A 10,457-nucleotide genomic window follows, 5' to 3' on the forward strand; every position below is an offset into this window, starting at 1 on the left:
AACCAGATATGGAGCTGAGGCTGGCCCAGCATGGGCTGAACAAATTGTTTTGATTTCCTTCCCCTGTTTTTAACTATTACCATTATTATTATTGTTGCAGAAGTAACCTGAAAATTGGACCCCCTTAACTATCACAGTGATTTCAGCCAAGGAACCTCTGCTCCTATTTTTGGAGTGTTCTTGGCTATATCAGTGGTTCAATAAGTCACTCAGTCACAGAATCAGGTTGTCATTCTGCTCATATCACGGCCAGAAAGCCCCATGCCATCCACACCACGCCCCCAGGCCAATGTCTAGCTCCTCTTTGTGGCAGCCACAGTGCCACCCCAGTCTCCATGCTCCTAACTGTGGGGCATGCTTTGTTTCAAGGACTCTGCAGGCCAGTCACTGAGCCTGGAATGTTCTTCCCCCGGAAATCCTTATAGCTTATGGCTCCCACTGCCACCACTTCAGGGCTTTACCCGGATGTCTCATGAAGCCTTTCAGGACCTGCCTATTTAATATCCACCCCCTTCCCCACTCCTTGTCCCCCTTATTTTTTGCATTAGTACTTGTCATCTGACATGACAGTATTAAATGCCAACTTCACAAGGAGAGGCATTTTGATCTGTGTTGTTTCCTATACCTGGCACACAGTAGGTGCTTAATGTAGCTCAGTAGTAGAGGACTTGCCTAGTATGTGTAAGGCCCTGGGTTCCATCCCAGCAGCACACACACAAATTTTATAAAAATACATACATATATGTAAAGGCATGTTTGTATATATATTACACACAGATATTTTTATACATGTATATAAAAACTTTGTGTGTGTATGTGTGTGTGTGTGTGTGTGTGGTGCTGGGGATTGAACCAGGGCCTTGTGCATGCAAGGCAGAAGGCAAGCACTCTACCGACTGAGCTCTATTCCAAGTCCTATAAAAACTGTTTTGTAAAAATATTTTTTACATATATATTTACATTTATATGCATATGTATAGATTCGTTGAGTGAGAAGTAAATGAATGAACGAAAAATCCAGGAATCATATCTATATAATTAAATATGATAGGACTGAGGACATTGCTCAGTTGGTAGAGTGCCTGCCTTGCATGCACAAGGCCCTGGGTTCAATACCCAGCACCAAAAAAAAAAAAAGTTTAAATACAACAGCTAAGTTTTGGGGCATTGTCGCCTTGCATGAAAGCTACTGTTCCAGTACATGCAGGACACTGGCCTTCCTTCAGGTGGGAAGAGAAGTATACATACGGGCTGGGCATGATCCAGGAGGTGCCATGGAGACATTGAACAAAGGCCAAGGTCTTGGAGAAGCTGGCATTTGGAGAGGACCTCTGGGGAAGCAGAATGGGTGGGACAGCAACTACTTGATTTTTGCCTATATGTGGTGTGTGATGGGTTTAGGGAGATTGAAAGCCAGGGTGGGGCAGGCATCCAAGGGTAGGAGTGAGTACACAAAAATTTGGTTTATCAAAAATTTTATTTTCAAGCCCGGCATGGTGGCCCAGCAGCTCAGGAGGCTGAGAAAGGAGGATCATGAGTTCAAAGCCAGCCTCAGCTAAAGCAAGGCGCTAAGCAATTCAGTGAGACCCTGTCTCTAAATAAAATACAAAATAGGGCTGGGGATGTGGCTCAGTGGTTGAGTGCCCCTGAGTTCAATCCCTGGCACCCCCCCCCCCAAAAAAAAAAAAGAAAAAATTATTTCTAATGTTTTGTACCCCCTCCCAAAATTTAACACATTAGTTATATGTTTAAAATATTTGGGCTGGGGATATAGTCAGTTGGTAGAGTGCTTGCCTTGCATGCAAAGGCCCTGGGTTCAATCCCCAGCACCACAAAGGAAAAAGAAAAGTAAAATATTTACTAATTTTAATTGACAAGTAATAATGTGTATATTGATGGGGTACAGTGTGGCTTTATAAGGTACACATTGTGGAATGATTATATCAAGCTATTGAACATATCCATCACCTCATATACTTTTTATTTTGGTACTGAGGATTAAACCCAGGGTGCTCTGCCACTGAGCTACATTATTTTCTTATTTTGAGACAGAGTCTCATTAAATTTCCAAGGCTGGCCTCAAACTTGCAATTCTCCTGCCTCAGCTTCCCAAGTCACTGGGATTACAGGTATGCACCACGCTGCCTGGCATTTCCCAACTTTTATTCAAGCATTTGCGTAGACTTTTCTTATGATCTCTGTTTTTTGTTTTTTTTTTTATTTTTATCTATTTATGTTTATACATACATACATAGTACACACATATATATTTCCTTTAAAAATGTATTATTGTGGGGTTGGGATTGTGGGTCAGTGGTAGAGCACTTGCCTAACAGATGCGAGGCCCTGGGTGGTTCAATCCTCGGCACCACATAAAAATAAATAAATAAATAAATAAATGTATTGTGTCCAACTACAACTAAAAAATAAATTTTAAAAATATGTATTATTTATGTTTCTAAACAAAAATGGCATACCTTTTTGCAAATTGATTTTTTTTTTTAAAGCTCTTGTCGTGGTACTCTATTCACATGAGAACATATGCCACAATTTCATTGCTTCTGACTAGTGTCCCTGTTTGAACATTTGGATGTGCCATAGTTAACACTGCCATTTTTTTTGAGCAACATGTGGGTTGTTTCTAATTTTTCACTATTATAAACAAGGCAGCAATTAACATCCTTGTGTATGCTTCTTTGTGCATATGAGTGATTATTTACCCAAGGGTAGAGACTGTAATCTACTTGCTTGTGTTTTAATTTGATCAATGTCTGTTTCTCCTGTTCAAATATAAGCTCCACGAGGGTAGGAATCGATTTGTTTTTGTGCCTCACTCCATAATTACCACCTAGCGAAGTCGCTTGGGAGAAAGGAGTGGTGGTCAATACATAGTTACTGAGTGAATCAGGCTGAGGGGTTGGCTGGGGCCCTAATGTGGTTTTGCATCCTGGCATCCTGAGAGTGAACTAGGACTTGTTTTGGTAAAATGGGAGATTTTCACACAGGGCAGTAGCAGGATGGTTAATAGTGGGTTTGGGAAAATATATTATAAGCTAGGAAGAAGGGAGGAGGAGAACATGTGATGAGATTATTACCCAGGTCAGGAACAGGATGACCTGGGTAATAATCTCATCACATGTTAGAAAGGAAGGTGCCTGTGAGAGACTGTGATGATGGGATCTTGTTGATGGGATCTGTAGAATTTACTAAGTAGCTTTGAGGGGCAAGGTGAAGAAGGCACGGGGGCAGGAGTGATACTAGTTAGTCTGGAATATTTTAATTTTACATTATTGCCTTAGCTCTGAGAAAAGTACTCTGCTAACTGCTGTTGGAACCTAAGTTTGCATGACCTTTCTTACTACTTCAGAAGAGATTTACAGTCTACTGGGGAAGAGGGAGGTGGAAGGTGTACCCAGAACTCTAGGGTGTGGCTGAAAAGTGGGAGGAGACTAGCCTTGGGCAATCCAGTGCTCAACTGCTGGTCCTCCAGGGGGGAGGGGGAGGAGGTAGGATTTTTAATTTTTATTTTTTTATTTATGTTGTGTGTGTGTGTGTGTGTGTGTGTGTGTTGCTAGGGATTGAACCCAGGGCTTTGTGCATGCAAGGTAAGCACTCTACCAACTGAGCTATATCCCTAGCCCCAAGGACAATTTATCTATCTATCTATCTATCTATCTATCTATCTATCTATCTATCTATCAGGACCTGGGGTTGAACTCAGGGGCCCTCGACCACTGAGCCACATCCCCACTCCTATTTTGTATTTTATTTAGATACAGGGTCTCACTGAGTTGTTCAGTGCCTTGCTTTTGCTGAGGCTGGTTTTGAACTTGCAATCCTCCTGTCTTAGCCTCCCAAGCCACTGGGATTATAGGCATGTGCCACCACACCCAGCTGGGTTTTTAAAATTTTAATTAGTTTATTTATGTTTGAGGTGCCAGGGATTAAACCCAGGGCTTTGTGCATGTGAGGCAAGCACTCAACCAACTGACCTATATCCCCAGCCCTGGATTATTTATTTATTTATTTATTTTGGTACCAGGGATTGAACTCAGGGGCACTCCACCACTGAGCCACATCCTCAGCCCTATTTTGTATTTATTTAGAGACAGGGTCTCACTGAGTTGCTTAGTGCCTTGCTGTTGCTGAGGCTGGCTTTGAACTCACTATCTTCCTGTCAGCCTTCCAAGCCACTGGAATTACAAGCATGTGCCACCACGCCCAGGTAGATTTTTTTGCTTTTTTAAAAAAAAATTTGTGGTATGAAGACACAAATGGTGTCACTCTACTTTGTGTACAACCAGAGATATGAAAAATTGAGCTTTATATGTGTAATATGAATTGTAGTGCATTCTGCTGTCATATATAACAAATTAGAATAAATTAAAAAAAATTTGTTTCATGATACTTTGGGTTAAACCCAGAATCTCCTATATACTAAAAAAGTGTTCTACCACTGAGCTACAGCCCAAGTTCAGGATGTTTTAACTTTGCCTCAGAGCCAGAGGGGGCTGACTGGCGAACATTCAGGAAATAGGATGCCAAGAAACTTGCATCAGTGTAGATTTTTAGAATTGAGGAAATTTAGGTTAGTGACAGAACTGGAGTTTGACCTGGGGTTTCAAATGACCCACTGGTTTCAGTGTAGTCTGGAAGGTAGGAGACAAATTGTACGCTGTGTGACCTTAGGCAGGCTAATTAACCCTCCTGAACCTCTGTTCCTCTTTTCAAATAAAAGGTGATTATAACTAAAAGGAAGAGGATTGAGGGTTGATGAAATGGCACATAGTCCAGTGCTGGGCATGCCCATGGGGAACAGCTCTGATTCTGTGACCATACACCTGGCCAGGGGGAGGAAGATGTTAGCTAGAAGTAAAAGGAATCCACCTTCTTGAAGCTTGTCTTGTCCTTCTTGAACCAGAACAGGCTCTTTCCTGCGGAGGAAGAAATATCTGAAGTTCAATGGTTCTCTTGCTCAGCCACTGCCCCACCCCCCCTCCACCCCCGTGCTGGGGATGAACCCAGGGCTTCAGCCTGCTGGGCAACTGCTCTACCACTGAGCCAAACCCAGACCTGGGTCTTTCAGTTTTACTTCCCTCTCCTTTACGCAGCTTCCCTGGGCTCCTGGAACATAATCCCAAGTCTTAATAGGGGCCACTAGATCTTGCCAGCCACATTATCTGGAATTTTGTTTCTATTGTACAAGACTTTTGGGGATTTTACAAAGGCTGTGACACAATCAGTCTTGAATTTTGACAAGATCAGTGTGACTGGCCCAGAGATGTGATTATGTGCATCCCTGCTGGAAGGGTGACTCTGGAACATTGGGACCTGGGCCAGGACCTGGAGTCAGCCATGGAAATAAGCTTTGGGAATTGGGGGGGAGAATTCTGGGTGAGAAATATTATAAATGCAGGGGCCCTCCATGTAGAGATGGCATTATGGGCACCCAGAGAAGATGAAGAAGAGAGGTGCCAGCATTGGGACCTGGGCCCTTCAGAGTTTGGAAGTCAAGGAGAGGAGGAGGGATGCTAGCACAGAGTGATGGGAGTAGTCAGGAGGGCCTGGTGGCCCAAGTGCAAGAGAACACAGGGTCTGGACTCTAGCAGGCGCTGGAGATGTGGCAAATGAGATGGAGAGTTGACCATCTCCTGTCCTGCCTCAACTGAAGTTCCGTCCCCAGTGCCTGGCCAGGTCTTTACAAAGTCCTTGTTCCTCTGTCCTTGCCCTGTCCTGCTCCAGGGGCCCCTGATGTGTGCAGTTCCTTCCCAAGCTTGGGTTCTTCTTGGGGCCCTTTTTCCTTTTCTCTTCCCTGGGAATGGAACACTCCTCTCTATCTTAGTATGATGTGCCATCTGACTTAATTGCGCGGGGGGGGGGGGGGTCTCAGCTTTTCAGGGAGCCCCAATCAAATAAGCAGATGTCTGACTCTCTCCAGTCACCAGGCCCCTTGGGGTACAAATATAACCGTGTGTGTTATCTGTCTCTCCAGAGGGACAAAGGCCTACTTGTTTTGCTTACTGTTCTGCCTCCCATACCTACAACAGTGCCATACTCCCCAAAACCTGGGCATTCAGGCTCTGCACAGCCTGTCTCAGGTCCTTCTCCAGAGCCCTGTTGAAGTTGGATATTTGTTATTTCTATAGTAGAAATAATTGTATTTTCATTATCTTTTTTGTCATGTTCCCCACCCGTTTTTAAAGATAAAGAAACTGAAACCTAAGAGATTAAATTATACTCTAGGATTCTGCTTCTCTCAAGAAGTGGAACCAGTGTATTAGAGCCCAGGTGATTGGACAGAAGATGGTCCTAATCAGGCCATCATGTCAGGAGCTTGGGGAACAGAAAGGGCAGCAGCTGATTTCCTGGAGAGAAGGAGAAGGGGTGCTGAGGAAAAGGCAGGACAAGGCTGGAGGCCCTGGTCAGAGGAGTGGCAGTGGCTCAAGTTTAGAACATTAAGTGAGAGGCTTGCTAAGACAAGAGCCTGGGGGTGCTAGGCCCAGCCAGATCCACAGGGCTGGTGAGGCATGCTGTGGAGTCTGTTCTTTTCCCCAAGGCAATAGGAAGCCATTAAGCAGGGTGGTGACATGATCTGATATCCACTGTAAAAGATCTCCAATGTTAGAGATGGAAAAGACATTAAGGCAAACCTAGGAAGGAATAAACTGGGAGAAATCTGCGCACACTCCTTATTGTGGGTGTGGGTTGAGGTACCTTCGACTAGGCTGGGCTAGAGAAGAAGGTAAGGGGGCAAAGTTTACAGTAAGGAAAAGGCTGGAGATGTGTATGTGGGGAGGAAATTTCATCTGACTTCAGGGTTTTGGTTTGAGTGGGTGGATGGGAAATGGTTCTGATTATTGGGATGATGGAATTATTGGGTAACAGGATTTCAAATGTTCCTTATTTTCCTCTTCTCCGCCTTCCTCCATCCTGAAGCTCCGCCCCCAGAATCCCTGATGAGTGCTAGAAGCTTTGGAGAGGTGTTTATACACGTGTAATCATTAAGGAAGTTTACATGAACATTTTAAGTGAAGTCAACCTTGGAAAACAAGAGGTAATGTCAGGAAGATGTAGGTTGTGTTTGCAGCGGGGGGAGGGGGGGTAAAGGGACAGTTTGAATCCAACTGACTTCTTTACTTTCTCGTGATTGACTTATTCAATCAGGTCTCCATTATATCAATCTTTATTTAAATTGGCTTTCTGCTTGGCCCCTCCCTTTCTGGTTTCCTTGTAAAAACCAGCAATCACACATCTCTTCCAGTATTGCTCCCAGCCAGGTGGACTGGCCAGCTCCTAGGGTTTCCAGGTTCCAGGCACTGCCTTCCCCCCCCAAAGGTAATTTCTGTTATCTATTTTTTATCATATGTTATGGTGATATTTTATAGGAGGTTTAAAATTGTGAGGACTTGCGTGGGGTTGAGAAACTTTAATAGAAAAAAAGTGTGGCATTCCCTCGGGTTGTTATTCCTACTTCATTTAGTGCATTCAGTCTTGTTAAAAGGGCTGTCCCTGTTTCCTTCTCAAATGTCCTTTGTAGTTTGCAAATGCTGGCAGGTCTGCCCAACTTTTTCATTCTCTTTTCCTGCCGCCTCCTCACTGCAGTTTTTCAGGTTTTCCTGCTCTGAACACTGAATTCTTTTACTTCGATTATCTATGTTGGCTCGATTTCAGCTCCAGGGATTTACTCACAGTTTCCAAAAAAAGAAAAAAAAATTCTTCTTCTTCTTCTTTTTTTTTTTTTTGTTTAAATAATAGTTCCACAGTGAAATACTTATGAGAGAAGAAGATCATATTAATTTCTGTTCTTCTAATTAAGGCTAAATCTCAAAAGACGATTCCAATAACTATTAAAATCAGCAAATCAGAAGTTGTTTTTTTTTTTTGGTTGTTGTTATGAGACCCGAGAATGCTGGGGCAAGCAGGATCTGGATAGAAAGTCAGATGTTAGCCAAACCTAGAGGCCTGATAGTGCTCGGATCAAATCAGAGATAATGTGACTTTATAGGCGCATATTGGGAAATAAGACTTAAGGAGGGCCTGCGTGGGTGATTGTGGAAGACGAGGCGAAGCTGATGGTCGTCGCATTAAGAGGTGCTGAGAGGGGCTTTGCTTTTTGGCCCTCCTGGGGGGCAGCTTGTCCCGAGCTGTGGGCTCACAAGGGGGCACGGCTCTGCGGGTCCCCCTCTTTGTTTTCCGCGTCTGGCGTTTAGCAGCACCTGACTCGTTGGGAGCCGGTCTGGCCCCCTGTGAAGGCGAGGCTGGAGCACGCGTGGGCGGAGCCAGGGCTCCGAGACCAACGTTCCATTTTTAGTTTTCACTCCATACGATAAAGCGAGTTCTTAGCTCTTATTACGAAACTGAATGTTCCTAGTGTTCTCCTGTTACTTTTGGAGTTTCCATTTTTAATGAACTACACACGCTTTCCATATAAATCGGAGGCGTGTGAGCCTCTACAGGCGGAGGGAGGAAGCCCTCACGGCGAATTCACATCCTCGCTCCGCGGCCTTTTGAAAACAGTATGTATTTGCAACCCAGCAGTCAGTCACTGGCAGAATTTTGCAACGATTTCCCAGTTTTGTTGGCTGGTCTCCAGGAGTTAAGGCTCTTTGTAATTCTTTACTCAAACATCAGGATCACATACAAAACTCTTAGCAGATAGATCAGTTAACACAATTCTCTTTCAGTTTTAAAAGCTACAACATAATAAGATTTTTTTTTTTTTTTTTTGGTGGTAGGAGGAAGGGGAGGAGAAAGTACCCTATGATGCCACAATGCTCGACAGAGTCGTGGCTTTGTGAGGGCATAGGGGGAAAAAAGCACCACCTTTTTTTTTTTTTTTTTTTTTTGCTCCAAAAATAATTCAGTAGCAACTAGGTCTGTGAGCCGGAGTCCCATTGTTCTTAGTGAAACGATTATTTGTCAAAATATTTGATTGTTTCCCTATGCCTACTGAAAAGTTGAGACTTTTCTTTTTGCTCCATTTTGACACTGGGTTTTTTTAACTATCCGCGCTATTGTGTTTACAGCATTCAAGGTTTCAGAGTTCAAAGGTTACCCATTAACATGTAGAGTGAGGCTACACTACGGTTAGACTCAACCTGGTGCCACTTGTTCATAGTTTCTTTGTTTTGGAGCAGGGCTCACAAGTCATTTGTTTTGATAAAGTGAAGTTTCTTGCTCATGAAGAGTGTGTTTTTGAAGTATGTTTTAGAGTGTGAATATTCATAAGGTATTAACAAACATTTTAAGGAAAGGTATTCATCTTTTGTGAGAAAAGGAACTTAGTACTGAAAATGATCAATATCCATGTACTGCAGTGAAACAAAACAAAACAAAACAGTGCTGGCCTAAGGATCTACTTCTGGCACTGCTAATTAATTAAGTGTGAGTAAGTAATTGATTCACTTCCTTTCTAAAAAAGACTAACCAGACCATATGTGGGGCTAGTAGTTATATATAAAATGACAGCAAAACATTAGGCTGGTCTAGCTCTTCCTCTTTGCTAAGCTGGCTTCTCAAATTCCTTTTCCTATTTATTAAGGATTGCGTTGCTCACCAGTTCCGGATCTTTCTTTTTTTTTTTTTTTTTGTAGTGCTTTTTTTTTTTCTGATATAGGAAATATATTTTAAGTGCTTTTCTTTTTCTTGATGTGTTTTTAAGGTTTTCCATTTTGGATACACTGAAGGCCAGTTTTTTAAAAAACAACTTGGCTATTTTGTTTGTAGCGACTTGCATAGATCCATTTCACATTTGCATTCATTTGCATTTTGGAGCAGAAAAATTAGTCGATGTGATTGTTTCATCCATGGTTCCTCCTTGGGGCTTGGTTGAGATAGGGGGATATCTCAGACCTTTGGAATCATAACCTTTTCCTGCCTTTTCTTTCTTTCATCCTTTCTTCTTGTAAACAAGGAAGAAAACAGTTGGGAAACGATTTAAATAAGTTGGTGCAGAAAAGAGGAGGAATGGCTAGTTTTTTGTGTTTGTTTTTGTCCCCACTTTTAGTCTAGTTTCATCCACAGGATTTCTATCAAACCTAATAGCTTCTTGGAATTTAGGCCAAATTTAGAAATCTGAAATAAGGGCAACCCAAGCCCAGCTTCTTAAGAAAAAAAAAGATCACAATTCACAATTAGCTTTATGAAGATTCTAATTTAAAGAAAAATAATTAATCAATTTATCTCATTTTCCTTCCTCATACTTGAAGGGTATTTGAAAAAGTGCTTTCTGTACATAAGTATCTTCCAACGTACCCAAAACCATTGTATAGGGTTTTCGTAATTCTGGATGACCCAAGAGTTCGGCTACCAGCCCCTCCCCTCGCTTGGGCGCACCTTGCAAGGGAGGGGGGAGGCTGCTAGGCGAGGGTAGGTTGTGCGCCTGCGCACTACCATCGCGGACCCTCCCCGAGTACCTGTCACTGGAACCGCCGGGGCGCGGGCCGGCCACGTTAGGC

The sequence above is a fragment of the Callospermophilus lateralis genome, chromosome 3, assembly GCF_048772815.1.
Source record: "Callospermophilus lateralis isolate mCalLat2 chromosome 3, mCalLat2.hap1, whole genome shotgun sequence".
NCBI classification, from domain to species: domain Eukaryota; kingdom Metazoa; phylum Chordata; class Mammalia; order Rodentia; family Sciuridae; genus Callospermophilus; species Callospermophilus lateralis.